This window comes from Typopeltis vanoorti, chromosome 18 (genome assembly GCF_054136105.1).
Source record: "Typopeltis vanoorti isolate ZY-2024b chromosome 18, IOZ_Tvanoo_1.0, whole genome shotgun sequence".
NCBI classification, from domain to species: Eukaryota; Metazoa; Arthropoda; class Arachnida; order Uropygi; family Thelyphonidae; genus Typopeltis; species Typopeltis vanoorti.
This window is the reverse complement of record NC_143566.1, coordinates 63,111,897-63,131,409: the sequence shown is the minus strand read 5'-3', so window position 1 is coordinate 63,131,409 and position 19,513 is coordinate 63,111,897. Positions and strand designations below refer to the sequence as shown.

Below are 19,513 nucleotides of genomic sequence, written 5' to 3'. Positions count from 1 at the left end.
AAATATTTTGGGAAAATTTGGAGAAAAGAGCAAAGCTAATAATAATGGCAAATATCTGTTGGATTTCTGCTCAGGACATGGACTGGTTATTACTAACACCATGTTCCAACATAAAAATGTGCACAAATTCACATGGAGAGAAGAGGCTAGGAATAAGAAAAGTCTCATTGACTATGTTATTGTTGATAGTGATGTTTTCTCCCTGGTGCAGGACACCAGAGTGTACAGTGGATTTGAAATTGGAAGCGATCACTATTTAGTCTTGAGCAGGATAAAATTGAATTTCATATTGAAAAGAATAACATGTAAGAAAGTTTTAAAGCGAATAAAAGTTGAGCAGCTCTCAGATGTAAACTGTAGACTAAAATACAGAAATATTATTGAAAAGAAAATGAAAGAGTTTGAGAACAGGAATCAAACCTTGGAGATTCAGTGGCAAACTCTGAAGGAAACATTGATTGATTCTGCCAGAGAGGCATGTGGTGAAGTTGTGTGCAAAGATAAAAAAAATCAGAACTCCCTGGTGGACACAGGAAGTTAAAGAGGCAGTGAAGGAAAAGAAGAAAGCATATCAAAAGTTCCTGGCAAATAAGTCAGCTTTTACTCTTACAGAATACAGAGACAAATGTAAGAAAGCTAAACAGTGTGTAAAACTAGCTAAACAAAAGTCATGGGAGGACTTTGGCAAGAATATAGAAAATAAATATCAAGAAGGTGGCAAAATATTCTGGAGGTTGTTGAAGAAGCTTAGGAATGGAGGAAAGAGTGCTGTAAAAGGAATTAGAGATGATAAAGGTGAAATGAAAACAGGAGAAAAAGATATCCTTGAAGTATGGAGTAATTACTTTGAAAAACTGCTAAATGAAACAAGCAGTGATGACAGCACAGTGATAAAAAACACTGACCAGGCATGCAGTCAGGAATACATATCCATACTTGAAGTAGAAAAAGCCATCAAAGGCTTGAAATGTGGAAACGCAGCAGGAGAGATGATATTCGACCAGAAATGCTGAAGTATGGTGGTATAAGAGTCTTACAGTGGCTGCACTGCATAGTTCAGAAAGCCTGGACAGAGGGACGAATTCCCGATGATTGGAGTAGAGCTCTCATAGTACCCATATATAAAAAGGGAAATAAAACTGAATGTGAGAATTACAGAGGTATTTCCCTACTGAGTGTTCCTGGCAAGATCTATGCAAGTATACTTGAGAAACGGTTGAGAAAAATTGTGGAAGAAAAGCTTGGTGAAGAACAAGCTGGATTCAGGCCAAATAGAGGCTGTCAGGATCAGATCTTCACTTTACGACAAATAGTCGAGAAAGCATGGGAATATAACAAAGATCTGTATTTAAGTTTTGTCGATTTGGAAAAGGCATATGACAAGGTGCCAAGAGAGAAGCTATTCAATACGCTGCAGTTATATGGTGTCAATGGGGCATTATATCAAGCAATACTTAGTCTTTATTTGAGTTGTGAGTCAGCAGTTAGAATTGAAGGAAGTACAGGAAGATGGTTTAATGTTAAATCTGGTGTGAGACAAGGATGTACGTTATCCCCTCTGTTATTCATTATCTATATGGATCATATTATGAAGGAATGTGGTATTAAACCTGATATCAAAATTGGAGATGTTAATGTCAGCTCTTTGCTTTATGCGGATGATGTTATACTTCTAAATAAATCCACTACAAGTCTGCAAGATTCTCTGACTAAATTGAATAGCTGTTGTAATAGATATGGTATGAAGGTCAGCAATAAAAAGACAAAGACGATGAAAATAGGCAGAATCATTGAAAATGTCAACTGTGTTGTGAATGGAGAACCTGTGGAACAAGTAAAACATTTCAGCTACTTAGGCACAATTTTTACTGAAGATGGTAAACTAAATATAGAAATAGACAACAGAATCAGCAAAGCTGGTATCGTGGGAAGTCAATTGAATAAATTCATATGGAATAAGAAAGAAATTAGTCGGAACACTAAATTAGCTGCATACAAGACTGTGTTCAAACTAGTTTTAACTTATGGATCTGAGAGCTGGGTCAGAAGTAAAACACTTGACCAAAGACTAGATACCGCAGATATGAGAGTTCTTGAGAAAGATTAGAGGCGTGAACAGATGGCATCAATGGCAATATCATATTAAAAATGAGGATATTAGGAAAGAACTTGACATTGTCAGCATCCAGGAATGCGTTATCAGAGCTAATCTCAGATGGTATGGTCACTTAAATAGAATGGGAGAGGAAAGATTAGCAAAACAAGTGTTCTCTGCCAGGTTGGCAGGAAAACGACCCAGAGGAAGACCAAGATATAGGTGGATTGATACGGTACAAAGTGCCTTAGACAATAGAAATATAAGATCTGATAATGTTGGAGTCTTGACAAGTAACAGACTGATTTAGAGGAAAATTGTAGATAGGAAGTTAGTAATGATGTAATTTTTTCATGTAGTACTGTCATATCCTGTACACCCCTTGAGGGTACATGGCAGGAATTTGATGATGATGATATATACAGCTAGTAATACAAGAAAAGATTCCATTCAATGTAAGTTAAAATCCAAATCAAATCAATCTACATAAAATCCTCGACAGATATGATCATCAAGACACAATTAACCTTATGCAACTCACACAATTTATAAATCTCACATTACAATCCTAAAGCTAACAATCCATATCAACATTAATTCCGTAGCCCCTTCTTAACATCCATTAACAGGAACAATAATTCAATTTCATTAAATGATTATTCTTTCCTAATCTCCTATATAACCAAAATTATGCTAGTCCTGTCTCATAATTCTATCTGAGTCCTTCACTATCAAAGTTTCACATAACATTAAGTGTTCAGGTTATACACAAACAAAGAACAAATTTTCTACTTATCCAGACATGATAGTTCCTTACTCTTGCTGCATCATCATCAGTTTGCCTTTTGTTCAATTGGACTTTCCTTCAGTTTCAGGGCCTAGAATTCTCCGATCATCGATATGCTCAAGCGATCTTTTCATGACCTCTCAGTCTTCTGGACGCGTATTTCTTCCAACTCTAAGCGGCACGGCCTGCTGCTGCTTCCCAGGAGTCTGTGACTAGATTTTCCTGCAGAAACATCGTCTGAGCGCTCAGGAATGGAGTTGCTCCCGCAACCGTCCAGCCAACGAAATACCTGGCACCCAGAGAGAGCCAGGAGCCAGTCAACCACGAGGGGAAACAAAAAGAGAAGAGAGTTGGGGGGGGGGGGGGGTCCTAACCCTTTTATATCTCCTCTCTACTGGCCATCACTGTAACTTAAGTTGTTCACCTGGCACGCAGAAATTTTCGTCACATGGGTCTTACCTCAACATCCGTTTTTCTTTCTCCGCTAGTTTTCTTCACGTCCCATGAGCACATGACTGCCGGAGGCGACCGTCTACTTGCCCCCAACCTTTGAACTTTTGTTAATTCATACAGATTATCTTTGTCTTTTCTCTTGCAAGTTGTTTTACATCAAAGGCAATATCAACTCTAAACCAATATTTTTAACGTACACTTATCATTGGCATATTTTCCTTATATATTCTTTCTAATGAACTATATTCTTTCTAATTAACTAATGTATTCAATATTATACAAAGTACACAACAACACTTACCCTAGAAACAAGCATAAATTTAATTTTCTTGTAGGGGCCTTGCCTTGTTAAACGACAATAAGTGGAATCTTAGTATTCTAAACTTATCAAGGTTTAACAGCAGCAACAAGAAAATTGCAGTCTCTGAAGTTCTGTCAGCTGTTAATTTGTGTAAACCATCTTATAAGTTTTCTGGTTGCTGCAAATGAATAGTTCATCATTCACACAATCAATGGATCTTTTCTGTAAAACTGACATGCCTGGCTCGAATCTATCCTGATGGTGACCCTCACACTGTCATCAAAAGGTGGTCAATTATCTCTTAGGGAATGTACCATCAAGGGACTCATTACCTAATGCACATTTCTGAAACCATTTTTTGGGCTATGCATTCACTCAGATCTATTCTGAATGACATGCATATTCAAAAGATTGTTTTGTTGCATTTTAACTTAATTTATACTCTGAAAATAAGTTCAAGTAAGTGGAGTATCCTTTTCTCCCCATCGCATTTCATTATCTTACTAAACTCATACTACTTCATTTTGCTGCTTACTAACTTGAGTATCCCTTGTATTCTAAGTACATCAACAGGTAAGTGCTATCTACAATAGCTTTCACATAATTTTTGTCAAATTATTAATATTTTCCAAAAATTTGTGTGATTTTTTTTAACCATATCATTTACTGCTTCCTTGCAAAGGCCTGAAATTGATGCTACATTTGGTTTCCAGGTAGGGGATTAGTTTTATACATTTATCTTCTTTCCATGTGTAGTGCAAGTGTTATCCTATAGATATCTAGAATCTCTGCAAGTTAAAAGCAGCAGTAATGCATTTCTAAGACCAACTAATAGTTAGTCAAGAACCAAACCTGATAGGAATGCATCAAAAAACTTCTTGATTAGTCCACTACTGACACTTAATCTGTCAGAAAATGGCCTGGACAATAGTATCATCAGTAATGTGCATGGAGACACTGTTGCAGTCACATCATGGGTAAGAGAGAGCATAATCTGTATGGAATCAATAAGATAAGTATTTCCCTTTCTGAAATTAGTTTGCATCTGGTTCCTAAAAAGAAACCGACTAAATATGAAATTATTTCTATGGGAGCAAAGGGGGGGGGGGATACTCCTTTTTGATAACAGCATGAATTCCACTAGTTAGGTGAATGGTTACAAAAAAACTACCAAAATACAGCTATGCGGTCAATCATCTATTGCAAATAAGAGACCGCTTTAACTAACTAACCACCACTAGCTACCAAAGTACAACTGCATACTTTTGAAAATGATGAGACGAATATACAACTAATGCCTAACCAAGATGGAATTCTATTATCAACACATCGCTTCAAACAGCATTTAATCCTGCATCCTCCACAATGGTTGGGGGGGGGGGGGGGGGAGCTCTATATGTATCTGAAAATGAACATTGGAGCTCCTGCAGTAAAGTCCAAACAGTCTGAACAATAAGGAGACAGCTATAAAAAAGCACAAATTTAATTCAAAGAAATACAATGACACAGAAACAGTGGATCAAATTTATTATTATGTGACACCTCCAGGGAGTCCAAAGACTCATCGAGGGAGAGTGTGCCAACAGCATCGAACGATTGAATCCTTCCAACTACTAACCATGCCCAAACTTGCTTAACTCTTTTGCGAGCCATTAGTAGCAGAGGCTCTACCAATTGACCAACCTTTGCTGGCTTGTTGTGGCAGTAACTGTCGTATATCATTCTTCTATGAATGGTTCTTACTTCTACAAAAGAGTAGAGAAGCAAAGTGGCTCAGCAGGCCAGTACTAGTGAGTATATAGGTCAAAACCATAGTAACATATCTGGTGATCAGCTACCGCTTATTCACTGTGCAAGGTTATGCTTAAAGATAATCTAAGTAGTGAGGTGGGGGGGGGATCTTGAGACCCCACAAGAGCGTAATCTCTGAATGAGTAGTTGTCTAAAATTATAGCCAAAGCAACTAAGGCTACTCTGGATGGGCAATAAACCTGAGTCTATACTTGTTCACGGCAATCTCCACCTCCTCTCATATCTGATTGACGTTACATACATTCGTAAAATGGATGTAGCATCAAAGCATAAATATGAATAACATTCATTATTACTTAGTTATTTACACTTGATCTCCTATTCATAACATAAATTGAAGCAGCAACCACTACCCATCTCATCTGTCCAAACTGATCTGATGCAATTTGATTCTTCTGCCACAACAGTGGCATTTTCATGTTTTCATGCAAGAGAATGTAAAATCTTGAATTAGATTTAGAGTGATAGTGTAGATATCTCAATTTTTTAAGGGCAATCATCCCCTCACACACACACACACGTACTTTAACATGACCCAATAAAGGTCAATACTTCACTGGATAGTTGCCCTCTGAAAATCAAAATCAATAGCACACATCCAAAAGGAAAGGCAATTTGCATTAGAGAATGATAAGGAAATTGATGTGTAGTCATCACTCATATTTCTGATATATACAAGTAGTAAAAATAAATTAAAGATGCCAAGAAATTATATTTTCAGTTTCATCCTTTATCCAAGTTTAAGCAAACAAACTTAGCACATGAAGTCACTTCACGAGATGCTAATGATTTCACATCAGTTGCCTTAGCATCCCATAATGCAATGCACATATCCATATGGATATATCTTTCCTATAATGGACAGCATTATGGGAAGGGCCACTATCCAGACTTTTGACCTTTATTGAGGTCTCATCAGTGGGAGCCAGACCTAGAAGTGATGCCAAGATTGAAATAATGCAGAAGTCATATTTCCATACAAAAGCAGTCAAAAAGTGTCACACCTTATTACTAAAATACTCTGGATTAGCGATCTTGAAAGTTTTTCAACATCTATAAACCTCAATAAAGGTTGAAAACAGTCTAGATAGCGGCCCTTCCCATAATGCATAGCATTAATATTGAGTTGCATCTTATTGCCATATTTTTAATTTAAATATTCACGAGGCAGGGCATTTACTTTTAAAATATTGCTGTACAGAAATGTCAAAAAAAAAAAAAAAAAAAAAAAAAAAAAAAAAAAAAAAAAGACTGCCCCCATACATGCATTTGCAAGAGTTCCTGGTAATGCCTAACTCAGTATAACAAGAACATCCGGTTGTGACTTTTTATCCTTTTATCACAGTTGTAATTTTTATTAATTGGAGTGTTGCTAATAGCAAAACAAATTAACTCTCAGTTTTAAGGAAAACAGTGAAGTGCATTTCTTTTTAAAAAATATAAAAAAATTTTCAAAACCTATTTGATAATATACTACACACTCTAGGATGATAGTCTAGATAAAAAATATTCATAATCCACACTTATATCAAAATACAGAGCAAATTTTACTAAATGAAATACATTTTAGACTAATCAGTTTGTTGTTTTCTTCCATTCTCAAGAATATGAAGGAATATATATGGCTCAAGACAAAATTGTTTTCGTTATCACAAGCTTCTTATCGGCAATTTTTTTTTAATTAACTTGTCAAGTTACCAATATTAGTGAAAAATATAGTGATGCACACAGCAATTTTTCAATGCAAATTTTGTTTCTGACACCAATGTGAGGAGATATTTAAATGACCTACATCAGTGATTTTCAACCTTTTCCATAATACAGCACACCTAGACTAATTATTAAAATTAGTCTAGGTGTGCTAAATTATTTTGATTGATTTACACACACAAGAAGTTGGGTGACCAGACACTAATAAATAAATGTGCAAATTACGACATTATTTCTTTCAGTTAATTTGTTTTCATAAATCTCGCAGTACACCTGAAGACCCCACGGCACACACTGGTTGAAAATTGCTGACCTAGATGAACTCAGCAGAGGTGAACAGTATTAATGAGTAGGAACATACCAATAACCTGAAGCAAAACTGGTCAATTAGCAGCTTGCACCATTCTATTAAATATCACATATGGAAAGGTGCAGGTCATCATCATCAAATTCCTGCCATGTACCCTGAAGGGATGTACAGGATATGATAGTACTGCATGAAAAATTTACATCATTGCTAACTTCCTATCTACAATTTTCCTCCAAATCAGTCTGTTACTTGTCAAGACTCCAACGTTAGCAGATCTTATATTTCTATCGTCTAAGGCACTTTGTACCGTATCAATCCACCTATATCTTGGTCTTCCTCTGGGTCATTTTCCTGCCAACCTGGCAGAGAACACTTGTTTTGGTAATCTTTCCTCACCCGTTCTGTTTAAGTGACCATATCACCTGAGATTAGCTCAGCTAATGCTTATGGTCAAGGGGCTCTGTCAAACATATATTAATGAACAGTGAAGTAATATCAAAATTGATAGTGATGTCAGAAACTGAAGGTTACAATTTTTATTAATTGTTTTAAAATGCAGAGAATTTTTAACAGATGAGGGAGAGTTGCTATGTGGGGAGGAAATGATCTGAATAAATATTTGGCCAATATGTAGGTAGGGCTGTCTACTATTCGATGTATTAGGTTTGTGAATTTTGAAAACCCCATATCTGAGGTCATTTGACATAAGGTTTATGTTTTTGTAAATCTTTTGGCCAAGATATTACTTATAAATGTATACACTTTTATTTTGGGATTTTGTAGGATCCCAATCTGTAATCCGATAATAAAATGGGTCCTTAAGCAGATGACTTATTTTTCTCTTGTAATCTGTTTGATCCATAATAACAGTTGCATTTTCTTTACCAGCTTTTGTTTATTTCCAAATTTCTTTACGCAGAATGTTATTCTTGGCTATACCAACCACATACAGAAGAACATTATTAGTCATTTGGGGTGAAAGATCATAGATAGCATGTTCCATGCTATTCATTATTTTCAAATAATTACTAGTGTAGGTGAATGTGAAGTTTGGAATGACTGACCATTACATGGTTTATTGAATGAGTAGGATAAATGAAATATGCTGTCATTAGGAATGCCGTGGGTATGATTAATGGTGATCAAGAGTAGGTTGTTGATGCATAAACAGGTTTGTTAATAGAACAGCCCTGAGGGGCACTCTTGCATTGGTGGCAAATCATTCTCAAGAGAGGATGCCAAAAGCAACTAAAAGGCACAGCTTTCATTTGGATAGAAGGCGGGTGTTTGCTTTTGGCCTTTATGAAGTCAGATTTTGGTTTGCATTTATTGCATGTTTCAACCTAAGCTGAATATGAAGCAAAGCTAGGTTCTTGCAAGGCACCTGGATGTTCCACAGATCATCCTACTCTGTTTTTTGGTGCCAAAGGATGCTGGAGGGTGAGCATTCTATGAGAGGAAAGTTAGTAACTCAAGTCATCTGAGTTACTGATTAGAGAGGTCACCTCTGTAGTGTATCTGGAAGAACTGTTTATAAAAAATCAAGGATATTAGGAGAGTAGGAAGGGTTATCTGAAATTCTAGTAGATTGATGGAGTTTCAGCAAAAATATGACAATGTTTGGAGTCCTAGTGAGTACAGGTTAATGCGGACAACAATTATTGATCAGAAGCTAGTAATAATATCCTTAGGCTTCTTTAGGAAGCACACCACAAAATTAAGCACCATCCGTCTCCACATTATAATGCTGTCATCCACCCTGTGAATGTGAATACTGCTCTTTAAGTTGATTTTTATTTTTTCCTGGTCACACATTAAAGTGTCCCAACACCATTCTGTGGGATCCTGCTGTATTATATTGGACACTGCCATAGAATTCTTCTACTTCATCTTCATAAATACTGGTTGGTGCATATATTTGTATTGTTTTAATGGTTTTCTGTTCTGATGTTTGCGCTATGATATATGCTACTTGATCTAATATTCCAGCACATTTTTAAGTTACGTTGTTTGCTATACTTTTGTGTATGAAAAAACTACTCCTCTCTGCTTGACATCATCTGGTCATTTCCAGTAAAGTGCATTTCCCAATTTTAGTGCTATGTCTTCTTCTTCTGAATTTCTTTTCTGATTTTCCAACACTGTTCCTATGAGATACTGTGAGAAATTACAATTTAAATGAGGAGAGGGGATCACCTCTTTTGCAGTTGCATAATTTAACTAATTTTATAAAATTTGGAATGTTATTGTTTGGCTCAACATCCAGAAAAATCCATTCATCCTATTCATTCAAGTGATTAGGTGAAATGCAGTATCTATCTGAAGAAATCCAGCCTAATTAAACTGTAATGATAGCAAGTAGTTTGCCTTTCTGTGTAAAATTTCTCAAGCATTTTTCAAAGAAATATGGAGGTGGATTTTTCCTGCACAATTTAGGGTCTCCTGCCAGCTTCTGTGCATTTTGAACCATAATACTTGATTTATTTAAATTAAGGGGATATTAAATCCCACATTGTTTTGATGCCGAATGAGAGGCTCAAAGATTGGAATTAGAGAGTTTCATGCCGAATATAGTGAACTATAAAGTATTGGCGACCACTAGCGTGAGCTAATGCAAGTGACCCTAGTAACTCTGATTCCAATCTTTGAGTTTCTTATTCGGTTTTGAAACAATGTGGGATTTAATATCCCCTTAATTTAAATAATGTTTATATTGCCGAAATGAAGCTTATTAGCTCTTTATAATTAAGTATAATACCTGATTATTGTTGAATAGCAAAGGTTGGTTGATTGGTAGAGCCTCTGCTACTAATGGCTCACACAAAAAGTTAAGCATGGTTGGTAGTTGGAAGGGGATAATCGCTCAATGCTGTTGGCGCACACTCTCCCTCGATGAGTCTCTGGACTCCCTGGAGGTGTCACGTAATAATAATAATAATTATATATGTCCATAAGGATATGCGCGTTGTTGCATTATGGGATACTAAGGCAAACTAGACGTGAAGTCATTAACCTCTATATACAAGTAACCCAGTCATGAGGTGACTTCACATGCATGTTTGTTTACACTTGGATAAAGGATGAAACAGAGAATATAATTTCTTGGCATCCTTAATTTATAGTTACTTGGTTACAAATTAAATTAAACTTGCTAAAAAATGTTATTCTTGTTTAATCCTTTATCCAAGTGTTGTTAGTGTTGTATTCTTTGTATTGTATTCTTATTTTCCAATCATCGTATATGCAAGTGTATTGTATTGCTAGTAGTTTTTTTTTTCCTTTTAAATTCTAAAATCCCTTTAATTTTATTATAAATTTGTTTCACGTGTATTTCAATTCATTTATTTCCTATGAAACATGACATTATAAGTGGACATCCTAGTTCGCAGAAAACAGACAAATCCTTATTATTGTCTATTTGCTGATATCTCCAATATGTCCAAAGATTAATCATGGAAGGCCTATGCTAACCATTATTCATAGGATGCCTACCTCTCCTTAAGCTCATTCAAAAAAACTTGACATAATTTCCATGGAAATTATGTCAAGCCTGGCTCGCTCTCTCTCTCTCTCTCTCTCTCTCTCTGAAAATCCTTTTAGAAACTGACACATTTCTATTATATTTCCTCTTTATGATCTATCAAAGAAATATATAACTTTCATATTATTATATTTAATGAGCACTACACAGACCAATCACTATTTTGGTTATTCACCTCTGGATTGTCTCCACATCTCCAAATCCATGCACAACATCCAGATATGACCATATGTGATCTTATAAGAAGGGACAACTTTCTTATTCCTGTTCATCAGTATGTTGCTTAATATCCAAGTGATCCCATGAGATATTTTTCTAGTTTTTGCAATAGCCCTCTGAACTCTATCAATCATCAGTGGTTCTAACAACCAACACCTTCCAACTATCTTTGGATTTTGTAACCATAATTCTAGGATAAGGTGGTGAGGCTATGATTATAAGTATTCTTTGTATATAAATTATGTGTGTCCTGGCTGGTTTGCCAGATTGTTGGATATCCATATGAGACAAGCTAACTCACCTTCATTTTGAAAAACCCAAACAAGGGTTCTTTGCATCCTACACAGAATATGAACCCAAATCTTTCCAGCCAGGGGACTTTTTCTAAACTGACCGAGCTATGGAGGTTCTCAGCTATCACTATATTCCCCCAAATCCATAGTATCAGTTTCCTGCCATCATCAAGTTCCGTGTATGTATTATATAGCTTGAAGTTGATTTTTTTTTTCCCCAAAGTACAACACATTTCTCTGGCAATTGTTATCTTGTACCTAAACTGTCAGCCTATTTAGATCATCCTGCAGGATCTTTGCATCACCTATACAAAGTGTCCCCATCTTATGTACGAGTTATTGTTCTGCAAACTTCTCCAGTTGGATTTAACCACTGAACCCATTAATTGCACTCTGCTGCTTACATGTTTGCAGTATGTGTATGAGGTAGTGCATTAACACGTATTAAAGACTTTCTGTTTGTTTCATTCACAGGTACATATACAAATTAGATTTCAGTATGTAATTGTTATTGCAAGTAACATAATGAAGTATTATAAATAGCATGAGAAAAAAAGGGAGAGGAGGGGACTAAAGATTTAATTTGGCTGTCCAACCTTCTGTATGAAATTATCAAAAGATGATTGAACAGAAACTTTCTTCTCCTCATAAAGCTCTTGGTAACAGACTAAACATCATCAATTTTTCTTTGTACTTTTAAGATTATGAGGCACTAGGAGCTTCAGATGCTTTCCACCTTCATACTAATATTTAAAAAAGTATTTATTGGCATTATCCAGAAATTTGTCAAGAAAGAGCATTAAGCTATGATGGAAGTATCACAATCAAGAGTGTTGTGTATGCCCATAGCAAGTGGAACTTAAATGCAAGCTGTTTTTAATGTCTGCCATGACACACACACACACACACACACACACACACACACACACAAATCAACATTGAAAACTTCTAAATATGCAGCAGGACATTATGTACCTGGTACAGAATTTTTTAAAAGATATCAGATAAGTGGAAGACTATTTTTTTTTTTTTCATCTCTAGATCACTTATGGTGCATTTACAGATGGGTTCACTTTTTTTATTGCTGTTACTTTTTCCAGACATGACGATACTGCACCCTAGCACACACAAACACTAAACATTATGAGAATGTATGAATTCAAATAGACAGCATGCCTGTGTTCTATATTAAGTAAGCCATATGCATACACTGCATAAGCTGTCCACCTCAGATGACCAGTGTTAGGTGGTATGTGAGCAACGTATAAACAGTAAGTAAAATTTTTATAACTCAAAATTTTTTCAGAGCCCTTTCAGAATAACTTGCATAAGTCTGAATTTACACAAGTTGAGAACAGTGTGTATTTAACTGTTGCTGACCTCAGTGTAGCACAACTAGCAAACAAATATAGGTGGTAGATGCCTTTCATTCCTGATGAAATAGCGACACCCTGCTTATTGAAGGCTTGAAGTGGCTTGCAGCCATGTTTGGTAGCTAGAGCAAGGGTTCCAGTTTCTGCCCCTCCCACATGCAGGGTGAATGATACCTTCAATGACATTACAATCATACTGTAAGAGGCCCAAACTCTCCCCATACAAGGATACAGCAATTAAATGGTTCCACAAGCAAGCCACCAGATAGTGCATAGAACTGAACCAGACAGTAACAAATCTGGAGGCCTTCCAATCAGTTAGTATGAAATTTTGCTGTCAGTTACTTTGTCAGTTTGTGAGGAGAGGGAGATTAAGTATGGTCATTGCAGGGGAAACTGTCAAAATAACATAGGAACAAGAGACTGAATTCCCTCTCTGTGGGTGGTATGTTACAAGTGTCACCACTCACTACATGCTTTTATTCCTTATTATCTCTTTCTTCCCACATATAATGGCTTACAACTCAACAAAATGTGATTTTACTGCAGATCAAAAATTCTCCCACAAAAACTATTTTAAAAAAATAACTAAAAAACAAACAAAAATCAAACAAAAACAGTAACATTAATTCTTACCAAAAAAAGTTTCCACAGCCTAAACAGCAATATAAACCATGTGCACTACCACCACCACCATACCATACCACCTAAACCAGAATTACTATTCCTAACAGACCCCCGCTGACAACATCAACTGCCCAAGCTATGCATTATACAATTCCTTCCACCACAAGGGCAACCCATCCGAACTGACATTTCATGTTGCAGACTGGTGAGAATCAAATCCCCCCACCACCACCACCACCACACACACACAATCTACTTTGGATCAAATTTCTTTACCAAACGAACCTATCACTTTCATTTGCTATCTCTATTGCTTTGCAAACTCCAATAACCATCTTATCTCTAACTCTCTTTCTCAAGCTAGATTTTCTTCAGTCAAACTACCCTAATAGTGAGGTCATCATTCTTGGGGATTTCAACATCCACAACTCTAACTGGCTTCCCTGTTCCACTGATCAAGCAGGTAAGGATGTTGAGGTATTTGCCATTAGCAATGACCTAACATAGATCATCAATATCCCTCTCAGAATACCTGACAACCTCCTCTTAATTAGTTCCCCTTCCAAATATACTGTGGATGTCACTTCTTTTAGTAACTCAGACTACAACCTCATAAGTCTCCTTTGCCAAAGAACAACCTTCATCCAATAGGTCTCAGGCTCATGTTTGGCACTACAAGGATGCTAAACAGGATGACCTTGGTGACTTCTACTCCTTTCCATGGTACATGGAAATTCCTGGCCACCATCCAAGCCTTGAGTGTAAAAAAGTGTGCCAATGCACAAAAAAAAAAACTTTGCATACCATACCAAGAGTGATCAAGAGCAATATTCCAGCTACTCACTCAGCCTACATTGCAGCTCACAACAGCAGTACAAAAACTATCAACAAATCCAAATCAGATTTTGAAAGGGTCAAATGCTACAAACTCGCCTCCTGACCAAATGACAGTCAAGCCTTTTGGTCCCTTGCCAAAACCACTGGGCACAACTTTTGTCCACCCATGTTTCCACCACTCTATCATATTCAACTGGCATCTACCTACAACATGGAAACAGACTCACATCCAGCTCATTCCAAAGAAAGTTAATAAAATTGTAGAAATTTTTTTGGTTTCTTTGCAACTTAAACTTGCCAAGAAATTATATACATGTTCAGTTCTTTATCCAAGTGTAAACACAAACAAACCTTGTATGTAAAGTACCTTCACAACTAGACTACTTAAATCTAGAGGCTGATGAATATACATCAATTGCCTTAGTACTTCATCTATCTTTATTTCAGAGTATTTTAATAATAAGTTATACCCATTTTTACTACTTGTATATGGGAAATATATGGCTTCTGCATTAATTAAACCTTGGTATCTCTTTGAGGTCTGGCTCCTACTAATGAAATTTCAATGAAGGCCAAAACTGGTCTGCATAGTTCTTCTCCCATTTATGCATGTCCAAAGAGAAGTGTGTTTTGCATTATGGGATGCTAGGGCAATTGATGTCAAGTCATCAGCCTCTATATACAAGTAGCCTAATCATGAAAATGTGCAAACTTTGTTTGCTTACACTTGGATAAAGGATTAAACAAGTATAATTTCTTGGCTAGTTTAAAGGTGATAAAATTCAACCAATAATCAATTCTCACCAGAGGTCAGGCCAACAATTGTTGTAGCAGTTGGTCAGTATCGTTAACAAACCAGTTTGAATGTAGTGTAGCTTGTTTACTGTGTATAGTTGTATGCTCCAGAAGATGATCTTGACAAAGGTCGAAACGTCGAATGTAGATTTTAGTTATATTAAACTAAAGTTTTTATTCAAACACGGTAGTTGTCTCCATAATTTTCAAAAATGCATTCGGATCACCATGTAAGCTTAAAAGAAAGGAATCAACTGTTGCACCACCTGGAGACCCACCAAACAATCAGTAACTAGCAACATAGATTCCTCCACTCTCAATCCAATTTTCTAGTCCTCACCACTCACCCATGGACTGAAGCCATGGGAAAATTTTGAGAAACTCACATAGTCAGAGTCAACATTTCAAAGGCATTTGATCATGTTGGCACAGGGGCCTGCTCACCAAACAGCCATTCTATGGTCTGCTTTCCGCACTCTGCAACCGAATCACCAACTTTCTCACTGATCACTGAGTCATGGTGGATGGTTTCTTCTCCTCAGATTTTCTCATTGATGCAGGAGTTCCCCAGGAATTCCGTAATTTTGTCCATTGTCTTCCTGCTGTATAATGACCTGTTCTCACAGACTCCAAATTCTATTCATAGCTTCACAGATGAGAGCACACTCCATTTCTCCTTTTCATTTGACAAACCTTATAGTACTTAATTGTGAGAACTCTCAAGATCCACCACGACCAACATCTTGAACTCTGATCTTCTAGCTATATTTCCATGGAGTAAGGATAATCTTGTAGACTCCATTGCCACCAAAACTCAGTCCTGTCTCTGATAAGAAAATCTTTACATCATTTCCCTAACTTTTAATAATAACCAGATATCTAAACATGATCCTATTTTCTTTCTTGGACTGATCAACACCTCCAAACTTTCTTACACAAACAGATCCCAGCTATAGCTTCTGCAGGCACCAAAAAACTCAATGTACTTTTCCACTCTAGACACTAACTACTTCACATCTTTATAGCTACGAACTATAAAAATCCCAAATCCACCAAACCTTGAAATATTGCTCACATGGTTAATGTTTTGCACTAAAATCCTTTCTAAGATTACTCAATACTATGATGGCAATCCATCACAGATTCACTTCAATCTCACTCATAGACATTCAGGTTCCATCTTATGCCTGTTCTATAGATACATTAAGAGTGTACTGTTGAACTGACCACTATCATTCCTCTATTTTCCTCCAAAATCATAAGAACAAGAGTTGCTGCTGTTAACCAACCATTTATAGTCCAGCTTGAAATGCTAAACCAACTTCTCTGCCTCCATTTTCATTCTATTTACTTCTGTTCTTCAAATGTGAACAGATTCCTCCTTTCTTATTACCTTACACATGCATTATTACTCTTGTACACACATAACACTGATATGCTACAGGTCTTGCAACCTTTCATGAGTGAAACATGCTATTTCCTCTCAGAAAATTTAATTTACACCCCATGTCATTTAATATACAAATTAAACAGGAACAACCCAAGTACAATGACTTGTGGTAAATCACTGACTATTTGCACTCTGTTTGATTCAAAACCAAAATATACTAATCTGACATCTACACATCAGCCCATCCTGTTATCACCCACCAAGCTTTGTGACATGGTGATAACAGTAGTGGCTTTGCACTATAATAGACAACTATTTTTCTTGCCTTAGGGACAAGAGAAAAAAGTTGTCTATTATAGTGCAAAGTTTGCTATATTATATTGATGGGGGGGGGGGGGGTGAAGGCTAACCCATCCCAGTCCATTCGCATTAAACAAAAGATATGACAGGCAGAATAAAGAAAATGGCAGAAAGCACAATATAAAGGAAATAGCATGAAACAGAAGAAAGGAAATGATGGTAAATGGAATAAAATAAATAATAAAAAAAAAATGACAGTAAAGAAAATTACCAGCCTGGTTACCTGAGTAGTTAGCATAAGAGGTGTGACAATTTAATTAACAGAATGCACCTGTAAAAAACCTATGTTCAGAACTATACATTAGTGGCTACTGTTACCTTCAAAGTAGTCCCCTTGTGCATTTATACACTAGTTTAGACAGTGTTCCCATTTTTGGAAACAAGCCTGGGCTCTTTATTCAGAATACTCTTGAGTTCCTTTATCATATTATGCTAGATATCAGAAATGTCAGAAAATCTGTCCTTTTAGCACAATCTTTAATTTTGAAAACAGCCCGAAATCATAGGGAGCAAGTCAGGTGAATAAGCAGGATGACCTAATTGGGCAATTGATTTGTTGGCCAGAAACTCTCTCAGTGAGCAAACTATGGCTTGCCCCCCATTGTTGTGATGGATGATCCACTTGTCAGGCCACAATTCAGGTCTTTTTCTGTGAACAGAATCGCATAATCTTTTCAGCACCTCTAAACAGCATTGTTGGTTGACTGCTTGTCCCTGTTCAATGAATTCATAGTGGACTATCCCCTTGTGATCAAAGAAACACACCAGCATAGTCTTGAACTGCACATGTGACGTGCCTTTTTTCAGATGTGGAGAACTCTGGATTTTCCACTGCATGCTATGGCATTTTGTATCAGGATCATACTGGAAGCACAAGGTTTTGTCACCCCTAATTACTTTCGGAGATGTGCTTATTTGTCGAAAGATCAGTCACAGCTTGAACCTGCTGCTGCTTCTGTTCATCCATCAAGAACTGAGGCATAAACTTTGCAGAAATCTTTTGCATATCCAATTCTTCAGTTAAAATTGCCCTGACTGTTTCTCAATTCATTTGCAATTCATCAGCCATTAATCGTAGGCTTAATCGTCTGTTAGACCGTACCAAATCTCACTCTCTATTCACATTTGAGTAGAGAGTGAGATTTTTGTTTTTGGATACCCGCTTCTGGGGTCATTGTTCACATCTTCTCACCTTTGAATCTCTTATGCCACTCAAAGACACTTGACTTTTTCAGAGTATCCACACCATATGCCACTTTCAACAGCTCCAACATTTCAGTATCAGTTTTGCAGATTTTCACACAAAATTTGATGTTAACACGCTGGACTAAATTTTGATCACACATTTTTATGCCAAAGTTCACATGCAGATCTCTATTGTTTATGCAATAGCTAACTAGCAAATGGCTCTATTGGCTTGAGGCTTACGCATATATTAGTTAAAAGATGTACAAGCACGATTACTCATGCGACTCCAACCAAATCACCACACAGGCAACACTACGCAACCATTCTAGGAATTAAATTGTCACACCTCATAATCTGCTCTCTCTGACCAACAGGCTGTGGATTCGAATCTTACCACAGGCATGGATGTCTATGGTTGTCTTTGTGGGAGAAAAATTTCACTGCCTGGTGTAAGACCATTGCCCTGCTTATTGAGGGCATGAAATAGTTTTCAAAAGTTTCATGTTTTATCTCCAGAGAAGAATTTCTGGATTATGTAAAAAAAATAAATAAATAAAAATAAATAAAAATACAAAAATCTATAATTAATTCATAAAATGGTCTGTCATTTGCATTATGTCATCAAATGTGCACATTGATGACAGAATGCAAATGACTGGCAGAAACCATACATAAATTTTTATGTAAAATAAATTTCCATACAAATTTGAAAATCAATGCGAGGGACAAGAAAGAAGAGAATTTAAAGAGTATGACATTATAAAATGTGATAATTCAAAATTAAAGTGTAAATTTTGAACATTACATTAACTTTAATTAATAACACTTTATTATGATTAGATGGGAACCTCCATGGAGTCTGAAGACTTGTTCTGGGAGACCAAACAACATTTATTACACATTTTCTTGATGTTCAGACAAAGCACTCACAAAGGACTAATGCATTCCACTCATTCGCCACTCTTCAAGTGATGAAATCTAGTCCTCAACTTTTATTGACTCTTACTCAATATGCAAAGAAAGGCTTAGGTGTAGTTCATTATCCATAATAAAGCTGAACAGTATAACTAAAACCAAGAGAAAAAATACATTTATTAAACTCACTAACACTATCCTTACCTCATTCATTCTGATTTTATGCATATTAGTTTTGGAAGTAACCATGATCATATATATATATATATATATATATATATATATATATATATATATATATATATATATTTTTTTTAATTGATTTATGTAACTATATCCCATACAATAAATTAACCACTGTTTCCTTTGAGCTCTAATAGCGGGTTCTCTTATTTACTCAGCTATTACAGAGACACGAATAACACACACAAACTGTTATTCAAATCTTTATTTATCTCTTTAATATGATATATATATCATTAAATATCATCACATTAAAATTATCAA

At 36.1% G+C, this 19,513-nt stretch overlaps 1 protein-coding gene across 1 annotated transcript in view; it reads right to left on the bottom strand.

The window, feature by feature from the left end:
- LOC150096717 (kinesin-like protein KIF21A) overlaps nucleotides 1-19,513 on the bottom strand; it is a 753,433-nt gene that overhangs the window by 497,316 nt on the left and 236,604 nt on the right. The gene's annotated exons all lie outside the window — the stretch shown is intronic.